This window comes from Leopardus geoffroyi, chromosome B1 (assembly GCF_018350155.1).
Source record: "Leopardus geoffroyi isolate Oge1 chromosome B1, O.geoffroyi_Oge1_pat1.0, whole genome shotgun sequence".
In the NCBI taxonomy this organism is placed as follows: domain Eukaryota; kingdom Metazoa; phylum Chordata; class Mammalia; order Carnivora; family Felidae; genus Leopardus; species Leopardus geoffroyi.
Window position 1 is genome coordinate 10783396 of NC_059327.1, and position 17957 is coordinate 10801352.

The 17957-nt window shown below is 34.1% G+C and overlaps 1 long non-coding RNA gene across 2 annotated transcripts in view; it reads right to left on the reverse strand.

The window, feature by feature from the left end:
* The window catches only part of LOC123584705, a 115546-nt gene that overhangs the window by 18664 nt on the left and 78925 nt on the right, over window positions 1-17957 (reverse strand). For both annotated transcript variants that reach the window (XR_006705661.1, XR_006705655.1), the window contains exon 3: window positions 8121-8156. This is a non-coding gene — a long non-coding RNA (uncharacterized LOC123584705). The remainder of the gene's footprint in view (window positions 1-8120; window positions 8157-17957) is intronic.

Sequence of the window (17957 nt, forward strand, 5' to 3'; positions counted from 1 at the left end):
CTATGTCCTATTTAATGGAAAATCCAATTTTCACCCTCTCTCATTTTAGAAAGACTACATTAAATTCACTTTTCTCCAGCCTTGGACTGAATGAAATCCCCACTCCGAATCTAGCAGTTGTTAAAGGTGCACTAAGCCATCTAATGTATCTCATAAGGATTTTTAAGTACAAGAAGTTTTGGAATTGAAATAAAGGTAGCATCCACCTGATTTGCCCATGGATGGTGGTTCCACTGGCAGTTTCCATTTTGTTTAGTGGTTCAGTGGTGTTATGGTTTGGTGTAAGTTGTGTTTTTACTACTTGTGGTTTTCTGCATTTTCAGTTTATATATTTACATATCTATATTAGACATACAGGTATATTTTAATTCAAAGAAGATCAGACTGATACAGTGGTGTCTTTCTCATTGGTGTCAGATTTTTCTTTAAAAAATAATTAGATAAAAGGTCACGTCGGGCAAATTCTTTATGAAAAGTAAAGATTTCCGATGCTGAAGTGTAGTGAGCATGTTAAGCCCTTGTCAAGGAATATATCATTTCTATTTAGCTCTTCCTAGATAAAGTGACTGTATTGAGTCTTCAGTGAACTCTGTTATTCTGGAGTAAAGGAGAAATGACTCAGAGGAAATACGTGAAGGGCATCTTGAAAAAGGGAATTGTAACTGCAACTTTTCAAACCTTTGCAAATTATAGTATTCTTCTCTAGCTGGAATTCTGCTTTCTGTTCAAATTAAGTCGAAGGTGATTAGTAACCCTTACATTAGAAACTCTTCCCGTGATGACACTGTTAGCTTTGAGAGAAAATTAAGTTAGGAAAAAGTTTAGTTTTATAAAACACAGTTGCAGAATTATAAGTCAGTGTCTGTATCGCTTTATTACTTGGAAAATGACTGGAAGGAAGCAGTATCCTAGCAGTGTTTCCATTCAGGTTTTTCATACTGGAAATGTTAATTCATTTATAAAAACTAGAGACATAGAACTATTACAAATCTTGATTTCAGCTCAGGTTCCCCTAAAATAGAAAAGCTGCCAGCGTGCCTATTTCTGATCCAAATGCGGAAAACCACAGTGCCATTTCTCAAAGGTAACAACCCCGCCATTGCTCTGCCTGAGGACTTTATTAGATTTAATACTGAGAGCTCACAGTCAGCTACTGCCAGTGAATCCCTTGAAAGCTGGAAACTTGGATTATCTTTTGTCTACATTTCTATTACACAGACTGTTGTTAACCTTCCATTCCCAACTTGAACCTACTTAATGGTGTTGCCAACCAGCAGCTGTACCTCTGAGGGCCTCCAGCAAAATAAAAGCTGTATTTCACATCTTAGGTGTAGTGTAGATTTCCAAGAAGAAAGGTAACCTGATCTTTTAACATTCTGTTTGTACTTGCAAAGTATAGCACATTTGCAATATGATATTCCTTCTGGGAGATCACCATGTGGATTATTCTGCAACTTTCAGAGGTGATTGAAGTATTTCAAATTAGAGTCTTGAAATAAAGGAGCTCATGGCCAGGAGCATTATCACTTCACAGAGTGGAAAATGAGGTTTACTAGTTACTAAATCAATAGAAATAACAGGATTTGTATGAATAACTTAGGGACTCTTATTGAAGCTTTTGTTTTCTTCATTCCTTTCCTTGCTTACTCCTAATTTAAAACATAGCAAGTATGGCTTCAACTTCACTCTTCATTATACAATGTCAATATTCTTGGTTTTTTATACATGACACATACACACAACATAGCTCCAGGTATACATAAGGGCATCGTAATTGCTTGCTTACATGTTACACTAAAATACGTGCCTATTAGTTTTCTCATTTAGACACAGGTAAATGTGAAGGGAATAGTTCTCAACGTAAGAGAAAATCAGAATGTCATCTCTGGATGAAAGTCATTTAACAGTCAGTTCTTTACTGTGCATCCCAGGGCCACATGCTCTTATTAAGTATCTAAGCCAATACTTCACTATTGTTTCATTTTACTTTTTTAAGGTTTATTTATTCTTGACAGACAGAGAGACAGAGACAGAAACAGACAGACACAGAATCTGAAGCAGGCTCCAGGCTCTGAGCTGTCAGCACAGAGCCCAACGCTGGGCTTGAACTCACAAACTGCAAGATCATGACCTGAGCCAAATTCAGACGCTTAACTGACTGAACCACCCAGGCACCCCAAGCCAGTACTCAGTCATTACTAATATTCTGATTAGTTACCACAAAATATTCTTGCATTGAAGCAAGAGTTTTGTTGCATAGAATTCAATGTTCTTATTCAACATCTAGAGATCATGATTAAGGAAATCCTCTACTCAGGATATATACTTAACATGAAAGAAACAGAAAAACAAAAAGAAAAATGATTACTTCCCATAACTTCTTAATGTCCTCAAACTTCTGAAATTTTTTTGTAGTGGCATTCCAGCTTACAAGTATCTTTCCAATGAATAGGATAATTCTTGGCTTTAATGTCATATTATCCCAAGCAAAAACTCAGGGAAGGCTACACATGCATAAATTAATCTGACCCGTAATTCACAGCCTTGACACTAGCTTCAGAAGGAAAACTCAGTATACACCCAAACCCTACCAGTCAAATATGTGGAATGGTGACTAATGCTTTGCAAAATACAGAAATACTAACCATTCTTTTTATTTTGTTTCTAGTATAGTTAACATACAGTGTTATGTTACTTTCAGGTGTACAAGGTAGTGACTCAACAATTCTATACATTACTCAGCGTTCATCACCTTAAATAAACTCTTATCCCCTTCAACTATTCCATTCCTTCCCCGATCCACTCCTCTCTGGTGATCATTAGTTGGTTCTCTGTAGTTAAGAGCATGTTTCTTGGTTTATCTCTTTTTCTCTGTTCATTTGTTTCTTCAGTATTACATATTAGTGAAATCATATGGTGATTTTTTCTTTTTTCGCTTAGGATTATACCCTCTAGATCCATCCATGTTATTGCTGGTAAGATTTCATTCTTTTTTATGGCTAATATTTAATTGTATACATACACCACATATTCTTGTTTTCTTTTTTAATTTTTTAAATGTTTATTTTTGGCAGAGACAGACTGTGAGCAGGGGCGGGGAAGAGAGAAAGGGAGACACAGAATCTGAAGGAGGCTCCAGGCTCTCAGCTGTCAGCACAGAGCCTGATGCAGGGCTCGAACTCACAAACCATGAGATCATGACCTGAGCTGTAGTAAGACACTGAACCAACTGAGCCACTCAGGCCCCCCGTACACCACACATTGTTTATCCATTAATCTATGAAAGGACACTTGGGTTGCTTCCACAGTTTGGCTGTTGTAAACGATGCTGCAGTAAACACAGGAGTGCGTGTCTTTTCAAATTAGTGTTTTCATATTCTCTGGGCAAATATCCAGTAGTATAATTCCCAGAGTGTATAGAACTCTATGTTTAATTTTTTGAGAAACCCCCATACTGTTTTCTACAGTGGCCACACCTGTTTTCACTACCACCAACAGTGCACAATAGTTCCTTTTTTTCCACATCCTTGTCAACACTTGTCTCTTGTGTTTTTCATTTTAGCCATTCTGACATGTGTGAGATGATATCTGTTGTGGATTAGATTGGCATTTCCCTGATGACGAATGATGTTGAGCACCTTTTCATGTGTCAGTTGACCATGTGTACGTCTCTTTGAAGAAATGTCTGTTCATGTCCTCTGGCCGTTTCTTAAACTGGATATTTGGGTGTTTTGGTGTTGAGTTGTATAACCTCTGTAAGTATTTTGCATACTAACCGTTTATCAGATATGTCATTTGCAAATATCTTCTCCCATTCTGTAGGCTGTGTTTTAGTTTTGTAGACTATTTCCTTTGCTGTGCAGAAACTTTCTATTTTGATGTAGCCCCAATAGTTTATTTTTGCTTTTGTTTCCCTTGCCTTAGGACACATATTTAAAAAGTGACTGCCGATATCAGAGACAGGACTGCCTCTGCTCTCTTCTTGGATTTTTACGGTTTCATGTCTCACATTTAGGTCTTTAGTCCATTTTTGAGTTTATTCTTGTGTATGGTATGAGAATTTTGTACACTTTCATTCTTTTGCATATAGCTGTCTAGTTTTCCCAATATTATTTGTTGAAAAGAATGTCTTTTTCCCATTGCTTATTTTTGCCTCCCTCATCAGAGATTGACCATGTAATTGTGGGGTTTTTTCTGGGCTCTCTTTTCTGCTCTATTGATCTATGTGTTTCCTTCTGAGCCAGTACCATACTGTTTTGATAACTAAAGCTTTGTATTACCTTGATACCTGACATTATGATACCTCCAGGTTCAGTCATATTTTTAAGACTGTTTTGTATATTCGGGGTCTTTTGTGGTTCCACACAAATTTTGAGATTACTTGTTCTGATTCTGTGAAAAATTCTGTTGGTATTTTGATAAGGATTGCATTAAATCTGTAGATTGCTTTGGGCAGTAGGGACATTTTAACAATATTTGTTCTCTCAGGCCATGAGCATGGAATATCTTTCCATTTGTTTGTGTCATCTTCAATTTCTATCATCACTGTTTTATAGTTTTTCGACTACAGGTCTTAGGATAAGTTTATTCCTAGGTATTTTATTATTTTTGGCACAACTGTAATGGGATTATTTTCCTTCTCATTCTGCTACTTCATTATTAGTGTATAGAAATGCAACGGATTTCTCTATATTGATTTCGTATCCTGCAACCTTACTGAATTCATTTATCAGTTGTAGTAGACATTCAAATCATGAAAAGAAAAAGCATAGACACTTAAAGCTGGAAGGAACCAAAATCAGTTAATCAGACTCCCATACTGTCTGCAAAAAGAAGGGGGAGGTCAAGTGACTTATAGCGTTAATACAGAGCCATAGTTAAACACATTCCACTTGCATTCTACTATATAATTTAAAATTACTATATTGGATTTTACCGTAAGATATCTGAAGCCTTCTAGAAGGGCTGAGCTTGCTATTATTTGGCTAAAGCCATATTGGACACGTCATGTGTCTGCTCAGCAGGGCCATTGCCAGAGAGAGCGCACATTTCTGGGACAATTTCCAGCCCTTTATAGTTAGTTCTTCACATACCCCAAACATTACTAAAGCAATTAACCTTGTTGAATCTTTTACTTAAATCACTGACTTGAAGCCTTTAATTTAAGCCAACAAAAAGTCCCTACAAAATGTCGGCAGTTTGTTTTGTGATAACTACAAAAGTACTATCTAGGCTTATAACTAGGTTATTGAGTCAATAAGCTTTTTCAAATAATTCATCAAATATTTATTGAATACCAATTATATTTGAAACAGGGTATCAACTGTCATTCAAGGCTGGGAAAGTACAACTTTTTTTCTCAAGAAGCTTATGAATCATGTGAGTAACTGTAATGTATTGTATTCCAAACATTTGATTGGTCCTAAGAAAATAACATAAAGTGCTCCATGGTTTCAAAGTTCAAATCAACTGTGTTGTTTCAGGAAGATAGGAAAGTCTTGAGAGATGAGATGATAATTGACTTTGTGCCTAGGTAGTTTTTTAAGTTGTAAAGAGTGTTTTATGTTGTTTTACAAAAGAACACATTTTCAGTATAATAAAAAAACATAAGCAAAAACCAAAAATACGACATCTAAAATTCCATCATTCACAGAAATGGGTATGAATGATACCTGGTGCATGTTACTCCATACATTCATATGCATGATATACATTATATATCTTACATTTAAAAATAGCTTCATGAAATCAAATATTATCCAAGTAGAATATGGCTGTACATATTTTATTTAACTTAAAGAAACTATCTTTCTTTCAATGTATTTTAATGTCCAGGAAACAGAAAAATCGATCTTTCTATCTATAGCAGAGACTCTTCTAAATCTAATTGAGTGGCAGGAAGCTCCTGAAATGCCAAAATTGTGTTTTTATTTGTTATACAGGATGTAGTGATATTCAAGTTGCATTTTGGAGTTCTGCATCTCCCTATAAGAGAGGTCTTTTAATTAGTAATATAGTAGACACATAGAGTTTATTCATTTTAGTTCTTAATACCACAGTGAGTATATGGTAATTTATTCTTTTACTAAATTCAGTGCCTAGCATCAGGTTACTGTATTCTCAGTAATTTATCATCTGGGGATTTTTTATTTAATTTTTTTCTTAATGTTAGTATTATAATAGTCTGCATTAGCAAGTAATAAAATGCATTGCTTTATTAGAACTTCAATAAGGATAGAATACATCTTTATTTCCATATATGTAAACCAAAATAAAAGATTTTATCATATTTTTCTCTCCTCAACGAAGTGCTAAATATTAAAATTTTAAATATATAGCTACCAGTTTACCAAAAGAAATTTTCCTACAATATGAGGGCCTGAAGATCTGTAAATATATTCAGTTAAGCCAATCATGATAATAGTACATATGTATTTATTCCTAGTGTGTGTTAGGAGTTGTGTTACTCAGTGCTAGAAACTTTGAAGATTCACAACAACCTTATGAGTAAGGTATTGATATTATTCCCATTTCATAGTTTAAGTGGCTGAAGCACAGAGATAGTGATTATTATGCACAAGGTTACCTAGGTGATGAGGGCGGGAACTGAGAGAGTAATCCAGGCCATTAGACACTATGCAATACTACTTCTTGTGAAATGAAACTATACTTATTCTTTTACCAAAGGAATATTTTCAGTGGAGAATTTTTTGAAAGATTTTTTTTTTTATTCTTTATTTATTTTTGAGAGAGACAGAGGCAAAGACGGAGGAGACACAGAATCCGAAGCAGGCTCCAGGCTCTGAGCTGTGAGCACAGAGCCTGATGTGGGGCTCAAACTCACGGACCGTGAGATCATGACCTGAGACAAAGTGGGATGCTTAACCGACAGAGCCACCCAGGCACCCCTCAGTGGAAAATTTTTGTTCTTGGTTAAACATCTTTTACATATACCACTAGGTCCTACAAAGACGACACTGTAACTTTATGATTACACAGCTTTTAATGTTTAGATCAACACTTTTAAAAAATACTAGTTTCATGAAATGTTTAAATGTATGACTTGAGGAAAGCTATCCATAATAAAGTAATTTGATACATTTGGGCTTAAACAAAATTAATCAGGCTTCTGTACTATGCCATTTTAGAGACTTTACATGTGAAATATACACTGTGACTCTTCAAGGGTAATAGAATATGTCCAGTTTATCATATGAAAACCAAGCAAGGAATGGGTTTATTGAAACATTTACGTAATTTTATTGCTTATCTTAAATATGCTACATGATAGTGGGTACTGGATACGGTAATAGATCTGTTCTGTTTAGTGAGGATTTGGTTTGGGGTAAGGTAGACACCTCGGGGTTTCCATTGGTACTGGATTCGAGAGGTACATCAGTTTTCCTGGGCTAGAGATATTTAAAACAATCGTATCTAATAATATAACCGTTTGGATACTCAAAACTGCATTACCAATTCTGCATATGCCATCTTGTGATTTTTTTTTTCCTAATCTGAGATACAGTGTGGTGCAGATCATACAGCTTAAAACATGTTGAAACTCAAATTCCAAATATCTACTCGAGAATATTTCTCATCTGTTTCATTTATTAGCAGAATGAAAATTTTCATTACCTGTGAACAATTTTCCATTAGAAGTCATTTACTGTATTTTCATAATTTCAAACAGAGGTTCTCAAACTTTAGGGTGCACAGGAATCACCAAGAGGCCTTGTTAAAACACAGATTGCTTATTAGTAGATGTATGTTGGAGCCAGATAATTAGCATTTCTAGCACCACTAGAAGGTTCATCCTTGTGAAGAATGTATATGGCAGTCAATATTTGTGATATTATTTTGAAATATCATTCAAGACAAGATATTGTGACCTGTGGATTCCCAGATCACACAAATAAAAAGTTATTCAGTTAAATGCTGATATGGTATTTAAAAAACATTTTAGATTACCTCACACCACTAACTACTTTTCAAGCTAAGGTATGGAGGAGATTTAAATTACTTGGAAAATATCACACCTAGAATCAATTCTGTACTTAGTGTGCAATGCATTGTTAATAAACCATGAGGTACAAAAGCCTGAAACACAACTCTAGTCTCACCTGGATTTGTTAGTGATGACACAATAGTCCACTCATCTGTTCACCACGATGCATGGTATGGAAAAACAAGAGAAAGTGGTAAGTCAGTTACTAACTTTTTAGACAAGCTCCTTGAGTCAAACAGTACTTCCAGATATATGGTCATGAAGAGCAGACTGCAGTGGAAAGGATTTGAAGGGCTAGATTTTATTGCTCATCGTTTCATGATTATGTCTACAGACAAATCATGTAAACTCGCAACATTTCAATCTATTCGTGAAATAAAAGGATTCTGTTGGATGAGCTCTAAAGTCTCCTGTATTTCTGAAATATACGGATTCTTTGCTTTTGCTCCTACAAATATTTCTCAATTCACTGCCTCAGAACACTGTGGTATTCTGACACTGGTAATGCTCGATTTTACTTATTTAGGAAAATTAATTAGGTGCTCTCTGCTTGTAGTAGCCATAACAAAAATCAATTGGAAGTCATTAAAAGATCGTAATTACATTTAAGCAAGCTCTACTGTAATTCAAAATTCATGTTAATAGAAACTTCTAATAAACTCATTAATTTCAGATTTAGAAATTATAATTATCCCAGTTGTATCCACATATTTGCCCATAACAATACAGAAAGATAGCAAGCACAGTGGTTAAGTAGGTAAGAACAAAATATACATTTCTGAATATTTTCACTAAAGTCATATACTCTACAAATATACACATATCTAACTCTTTAGATTGCAAAACATAACGCTCACATGAAGCAATCATAGAAAGAAAACTGTCCTCCCAAATGTCAGTTAATGTTTCATCAAGTGTAAAGATGATCTATATGTAAGGAAGAGTCATTAGAGTCCCAGAAGGAAACCAAATCGTAAGCATATTCAGGTGACTGACCATGGAAGATGTTTTAGAGTCAGAACCTCAAGTCCAAATTAAATACTTAGCTTAAAGAAATGCTCATCAATCTGCAGTTAGCATGGATATGACCCACAATCCAGAGAAAAAAAGGCTGTTGATATGTGTGTGGACCATAAGTCTAAAAACGATACTTTCTAAAAGAGCAAAATGACAGCACCAGATAAAAGAGCAAAAGGACAGACTTTCTTTAACTCAAGAAATTCTACTTAGAGCAAAAATTCCACAACAAAACCAATTTATCAAACAGGAAGACCTGAGAGAAGCATTTTGATTTTAAAGCTGAAATGAGGTTCCTTGCAGGATATATTTATTATTTTGATCAAGTCTTCCAGCCATGTGCTTTTGAGGTACTCTGCTAATATAATATTCTTTACGTTTTGGTTTTGGTAGTATATTATTATTCTCTTGTCACTGGTGTTTCAATATACACGGTTCTCTTCTGGTTAGTGATTCCTTTTAGCATGTAATTAAACTCAAAGAAAACAACAGATTTAAAGCTTGGTTATAATATAAACCTACAAACTTGGTAAAAACTATATCCAATGACATAGTGTGAGACATCTTTTGCGTGTCAGCCATAGGGGAAGAAATGATAGGCAGTTTCAAAAGTGCTAAAATGTGTAAGAACAGGAAGAGAACTCTATCATAACCTAATGTAAAAGAGAAATCTGATTAGTATCCACATTCACTAAATAAAAATGTATATACTAACTACATATAATATGGTGTCTTACCAACTAAAATAGATAACTGACCAATGAAAACAGTATAATTTTAAAACAGTAAGAATAAAGAGCGTTTTATACACCAGATGTCGTCTTGTTGATGGAGAACTTTTAGAATCAGCATAGGTAATGAAAACAAATGGCACAGGAATTGAAATCGATATAATTTGTGAAGCAAATATGAAGACAGAGATAAATTACTGAAAGAGGAATAAAAGTAAGCTCATCAACACTCTAACTCCCGTAAGGAAACAAATCAGGAATGTGAATGGTGTTTATGACTATTTTTTAAATGATCCACAGTAAAGGGTATGTAAAGGAGGTTACTAGGAATTCAAAGAAATGAACAAATGCAGAATGCAAAATCTTGCCAAGAAAATAGACTCAGAAACACTATACATACAATTCTGGGATAAAGAAATACTTACTCAAACTCGTCATGATGGAGATTAATGACACATTACTGATGGAGAATAATGGGTGGAAATATTGAGTTGAACTCAGAGAAAGGCAAAAATCTAGGTCAGGTTGTCACAAAGTAAGGAGATTTGCTAGAGGACAAAGCTGTAAAATGTTGTCTAAAATGTCAGTGAATAAAATATGTGCATCTTTCTTTTGCTTAATTAAAATAATTATGACATGAACTTTGATTCATGGATAGTTTTTGAGTCTCTGTAATTGAACTTAAATTTTTAAAACACACTAACATTCTATCTACAGCGATGGATGGATAATGTGGTAGTTGTCCAGTACAAAATGACCCCTACTTCCCAGGAAAGGTCTACAACAAGCAGAGTATCACCAGCCAAATTTGTCCCAGTAGCTCTGTTACTCAAATTAAAGCTACAGTTTTGTATACACATACCCCATACAAAGGCAGTTAGAATGACCCAAGCCACATCAATCAGAATTTGGGTACTTTTCAAACTGGAACAGGGGAAAGTTACTTCCTTTTAGCAGGCAGGAGCAGGTCAATGTAAATACCTAGTCAACTAGTAGGCTTATTTCCGGATGCATTCCTAAGATTGTGTTTGGAGAAATTAAGCTAAGAGAGACAACAAGAGAAATTTAGAAGTGAACAGAAGAAGAAAAAGAGATCACTCCAAAAGTTCGGTTGTTGTAACTACTGTGTTAATTTCATTTACAATTTGGCCTAAGGGAGAGTGGGCTTGCAACAACAAAATGTAATCAATAACACACCATGGAGCACTGAATCCCTTTTACCATAAGATTATAATATGGGTAAAAATGCTCTCAAAATTATCCCAGAAGTTTTACTTCTAACAGTATGTGGGAAACTCCAAGTATTTGGAAATTAAATCACACATTCTAAGTAATCTACTATAAAAGTAGAGATCACAAACACAAAAATCTAGTATGTTTAACTGAATGATGATAAGTAGACAACATAAAAGCTTTCAGAATACATATAGTACTTACAGGAAAATTTGTAACTGTGAAAGATTATATTTAAAAGGAAATAAAAATACATAAATATAAATATCTATTTTTCCCAATGCAGAGATACAAGAGCAAATTAAACTCAAAATAAGAATAAGGAAGGAAATAATTTAAGAACAGAAAACAATGAAATAAAAATAGAGAAATATTAAAGAAAATACATAAAACTTAAAGTTGTTTGGAAAAGATGAATAGATTGATAAATAACTAGCAAGGATGATCAGGTAAAGAGGAGAGACAGAATCGCTCACTTCAGAACAAACTAGAGACATCACAATGTTACAGACATTAAAATAATAAAAATTAAGTTTTGAAAAAAAACTATTTGAATAAACTTGACAACACAGAACATTAAAAAGTAATTTGTAATTAAAAACATTTCACAAATAATTCTCTAGCTCCAGATGATTTCACTGGTAAATTTTATCAAACTTTTAAAGAAGGACAAGTATCAATTCTACTCAAACTCTTTGAAGAAACAAAGGAGATTGAATTTTTTTTCAATTCATATTCTGAGGCCAATATCATACTGACTGCAAAAATAGAAGTGGATATTAACAAAGTGGATATTATACAGAGTAGTATATCTCATGGACACAGAAACAAAACTCCCTAACAGAAGATGACCAAATATAATTCAAAAATATAAAAAAAGGATAAGCATCTATAACCAGTGTAGGTTTACTGTAGGAATGCAAGGTTGCTAAAACATTAAAAAATCACATCTAGGGGGCACCTGGGTGGCTGAGTCGATTAAAACGTCTGACTCTTGATTTCAGCTCAGGTCATGATCTCACAGTTTGTGAGTTCGAGCCTCATGTTGGGCTCTGGGCTGATGGCACAGAACCTGCTCTGTCTTACTTCTGTCTGCCTCTTCCCTGCTTGCCTTCTCATCTCTGTCTCAAAAATAAATATTTTTAAAAAATACTTAAAAAATCCAATCTTTTAATTTGCCATATTACCAGTATGAAAACAAAAACAAAAACATAAAAAACAAAACAAAGACATAATCATTTCAACAGGTACAAAAAAGCATTTGCTAAATTCAAAATCTATTCATGGTAGAATTTATTAGCAAATTAGGTATAGAAGAGAATTTCCTCAGCCTGATTTAGGGCATGCACAAAATGCCTACAGCTAACATTTATTTGTGGAAAATTACAAAACATGCTTTCTAGCTATACATTAAGCAAGGACATTCAACTCTCAATTATGTCAGTGTAGAAAACAAAAATGCAAGAAACACAAACATAAACTGTCCAAATCTTACCAAAACTTTAAAAAGAGATTCAATTAGGTTTCACAATTTACTGATTGGTTCTCTACATCCATTTCCTTTCTCAATTTGTATAAAAGAAAAGTAAGTATGCAGGGAAACATCTCTAGGACAGAAGCAGTTTGATAGAGATTTTGGGAAATTAAGAGATGCGTTTTTTTTTTAATATCAAAATTTATTGATTGAATAAGATTTATTGTCAAAGAACAAATTTTATAAATATACTTGTAAGCACATTTTTGTTCATATAGGAGTAGATTCTTACACAGTAAAGACTTCTCATGAATTTTGCTTCACTATTGAAGCATTGAATATGCTTGAAATATTTTGGTATTTTACAGATCACATAATCCTGATATTATTTCCAGCATAATTACACAACTTGGAAATTCACTTTCAGAGCTACTCCTATTAGTATTCACAGATGAAACAGAAGAAGAACCAATATATACGATGAATAAAGTTAGTAAAATTTAGTATCATATATTTCATCTGAAATATGTATTTTTAAAAACCATGGTAAATTAAAATTAATAAACCTATGAAAAATATCTTGAAGAAAGAGAATGTTTTGGCAAGTGACAAGTCAAGAGTATTTCAATAATAGGGAACAGTTATAACCATCCATTATGTTTTCATTAAATTTCCATTCAGTGTAAGAATGTAGTAATCACTACAAGGGATACAAATAAAGATGAGACACAGCTTCTACACTACACTACACTACACTGGTTTTCTCTTATTCACTGGAATATTTGCAAACATCAATCATGATGTCCAACTAATTAGGACAAGTTGCCACCAAAAATGACAATTGTAGCAATATCACATTTCATAACTACTATATTACACAGATTTTATATGAGGATTATGGAAGAGGAAGAGGTGAAAATAAAGTCATAAAGCTACAATACATTTTATTGTACAATTTATATTTTTTATATTTATAAATTTACAATTTATATAAGATAAAACATCAGATAAAATTTTGTTTTCAAAAACTGCTGAGTTTATTGAAGGCAGGAATAACCTATTCTATAACTCATCAAAAGGACCATTGAAGAATGTTTAATTATAAGACTGAAAGAATAGAAAAACTATGCGTATTGCTTTCACATAGATTCTTTGAAATGTGGTTTTTAAAAGATGAACTTTAAAGTTCTCAAACGGTGGTTTGCTGACCCTTTGGTTACTTTCATCCTTCACTTTTATAGGCTATATTGATTCAAATACTGGAAGACTATAATGGTAAAAAACAAAAATACACACAAACCCAATAAATCAATAATACTGATATTCAAGCAATATTACATATTATTAAAATAATCTCATTATGTATTTCATCAAAGAAAATTAAAGTTCTCTAATACTTAAAATATATGTGTGACTTATCTATGTGTACATGCATATTATGTAAGTATATGAGTAGATAAATACTTGGGCAATATTACAACAGAGACACAATTGACAAATCGAGAGAAGTTTTACTAAATTTTTTTGATGGACAAAAGTTCTTATATTGATACAATGCTCATTAATTCATTTGACAAATGTTTATTAAATACCTACTGTGTATTAAGTATTGTATTATACATTGGTTACACATTGTCAAAAAAGAAACACCTCCATGGGTGTCTGGGTGGCTCAGTCAGTTAAGCATCCAACTCTTTATTTCAACTCAGGCCATGATCTCACAGTCCATGAGATTCAACCTTGCATTGGGCTCTGCACTGTCTTCGAGGGCTGGTTTAGCGCTGATGAATTTCTTTAATTTTGTTTGTCTGGAAAACTCTTTCTCTCTCCTATTTTGAATGATAGCCTTGCTGGATAAAGTATTCTGGGTTCCCAGGTTTTTGTTTGTTTGTTTTTTGTTTTTGTTTTTCTTTAAGCGGTATGAGTTTATCATACAGATCTCTTCTGGCCTTCAAACTTTTGACTGAACCAGTTGATAGCTCTATGGGGTTTTCCTTGAATGTAACTCTTTCTTCGTGATGTGTTTGAAATTCTCCTTATCACTATGTGTCCTGGTATGGACCTCCTTTGGTTGATTTTGTCAGGGCATCTCTCGGCCTCCTAGATCTGGAATTCTGTTTATTTCCCCAGATTCTGGAAGTTTTTGGTTATTATTTCTTCATACAAATTTTCTGCCCCATTTTCTCTCTTTTCTCCTTCTGGTATCCCTACAATGCAAATGTTATTACACTAGATGGTGTCCCCGAGTTCTCAATTTTTATTTTTTGAGTTTTTATTTTTTCTCTTCCTTTTCAGTTTGATTTCTTTACATTACTCTGTCCTCCGAGTGACTGATGTGTTCTTCTCCCTTTATTCTACTATGTATTCCCTACATTTTTAATTGCCATTATGGAGTACTTCATCTCGGATTGGTTATTTTGTTTTGTTTTCTCTTTTTTGAGGGTCGCATTGAGGTATTCCACTCTTTTCTCAAGTCCAGTGAATATCTTTATGACCATTTCTTTAAATTCTCTATCAGGCATATTCCTTATCTCCATTTTGTTTAGCTCTCTTGCTGTGATTTTGTCCTGTTCTTTCATTTGGGACATACTGTTCTCTCCCCTCATTTTGACTAACCCTGTGTCTATTTTTATGTGTTAGGAAAGTTAGCTAAGTGTCCTTTTCTTGGAGGCAGTGGCCTTATGAAGAGGAAGTCCTGTGCTGGCCTGCAGTGAAGTGTACCCTAATCACACAAACCTGGCACCTCAGGAATGTCTCCTCTGTGTGTTGTGTGCACCCTAAACTTGTGGCTGAGCCACTTCTGCTTTTAGACCATTAGTCTTAAATGGCTCTCTGCTTTTTGTGGGCAGAGTTTGATCCCCTTGTTGTGGGCCACTCTGGGACCACACTGGGCTTGAGTTGTCAGACCAGGTGTTTGCCAGAGATGAAGTAGCACTGACTGCAGGGTACTTTACCTGAGGTGCCTTCTGAGAAGCTTGCATTGTTGGGCGGGTCCTGCAGTCTGACTAGATGTCTGCCCCAACACATTGCTGGCACTGCTGTGGGACTAGAATTTAAGCCTCTTGAAAGCGGGAGCCCTTTTTTTATTTTCATTTTTTATTTTGATAGAGAAATAATTAGAGTCAAGCAGGGGAGGGGGAGAGGGAGAATCCCAAGCAGACTCTATGTTGTCAGAGCACAGCCCTATGCAGGGCTCGAGCTCACGAACCACAGATCATGACCTGAGCCAAAATCAAGAGTCGGATGCTTTGTGTGTGTGATTTCTACTTTGACAATAGATTACTTAGAATGTTATTTAATTTCCAAATACTTGGGGTTTCATACATACATTTAGAAGTAAAATTTCTGGGATAGTTTTGAGAGCTATCATGCTCATTATGCTATATGCATAAGATGTTATATATAAACCTAATGGTAACCACAAATCAAAAGCCAGCAAAAACAAAGAGAAAGGAATCTTTATCACTAAAGGAAGTCAGCAAACCATCAAAGAAAAAGCAAGGCAAGAAACGAACAGGGAAGAACTACAAAAACAACCATTAAACAGTTAACAAAATGGCAGTAATACCTGTCAATAATTACTTTGAATGTAAATGGACTAAATGTTCCATCAAAAGACACAGGGTGACAGAATGGATAAATAAGCAAGACCCATCTATATGCTGCCTCCAAGAGACTCATTTCAGAGTTAAAGACAAAGGTAGATTGAAAGTTAAGGGATAGTAAAATAGAAATAGAAAGTAAAAGAAAGCCAGGGTAGCAATACTTATATTCACAAAACTGACTTTAAAAAAAGACTGTAACGGGACACAAAGAAGAACAGTATGTAATCATAAGGGGAACAATCCAACAAGATAATATACCAATTGTAAATATTTATGCACCCAACACAAAAGCACCCAAATACATAAAGCAGCTAATAACAAATATAAAGGAAGTAATCAATACTAATACAATAATAGTAGTGGACTACAATAGCCCACTAAAATCACTGGATAGTTCATCCCAACAAAATCAACAAGGAAACATTGGCTTTGAATGACACACTGGAACAGATTGATCTAACAAATATATTCAGAGCATTCCTACCTAAACCAGCAGAATACACACTCTTTTCAAGTGCACATGGAACATTCTCCATATTAGATCACATGGTAGGGCCAAAAACAAGTCTCAACAAATTCAAAAAGATTGAAGTCGTATAACATGCATATTTTCTGACCACAATGCTATGCAACTAGAAATCAACTTTAAGAAAAAAATCTGGAAAGAACCCAAATACATGGAGGTTAAACAACATGCTACTGAACAATGAATAGGTCAACCAAGAAATCAAAAAGAAAATTAAAAAATACAGAGAGACAAGTGGAAATTAAAACACACAGTCCAAAACCTCTGGGATGAAGGAAAAGCAGGACTAAGAACCAAGTATATAGCAATACAGGGCTACTTCAAAAAGCAAGAAAAATCTCAAATAATCTAACCTTACACCCAAAGGAGCTGAAAAAGCAACAACAAAGCCCAACGCCAGTAGAAGGAAGACAATAATAAATATTAGAGCAGAAATAAATGATACAGAAACTTAAAAAACATAATAGAACAGATCCAAGAAACCATGAACTGGTTCTCTGAAAAAAAAAATCAAAAAAATTGATAAACCCCTAGCATGACTTATCAAAAAGAGAAAAGACACAAATAAATAAAAACACAAATGAAAGAGGAGAAATAAGAACCAACACCACAAAAATACAATCTTATGAATATGAAAGAGTATTATGACAAAATATATTCCAACATGTTGGAAGACCTAGAAGAAATGGATAAAATCCTAGAAACATATAAATACTAACTGAAACAGGAAGAAATAGAAAACTTAAACAGAAAGGTAAGAAGCAAAAATTGAACCAGTAATCAAAAACCTCCCAATGACCAAAAATCCAGAGCCAGATGGCTTCATAGGTGAATTCTGCCAAACATTTCAAGAGTTAATACCTACTCTTCTCAAACTATTCAAAAAAAAAAAAAAAATAGAAAAGGAAGGAAAACTTCCAAATTCATTCTGTGAGGCTAGCATTATCTTGAGACCCAAATCAGAAAGACTCCACTAAAAAAGACAACTACAGCCCAATATCCCTGATAAATATGGATGCAAAAATTCTCAATAAAATGCTAGTACACCAAATCCAACAATACATTAAAAAAATCATTCACCACAATCAAGTAGGATTTATTCCTGGGTTGCAAGAGGTGTTCAATATTTGCAAGTCAATCAATGTGATACACCACGTTAATAAAGAAAACACTAAGAAACATGATCATTTCAAAATATGCAGAAAAAGCATTCAAGAAAGACAATATCCATGATAAAAATCTTCAACAAAGTAGGTTGAGGGGGAATATACTTCAACATAATAAAGGTCATATATGAAAAATCCCACAGCTAATATCATCCTCATGGGGAAAAAAAGATTTTCTTCTAAAGTCAGGCACAAGACAG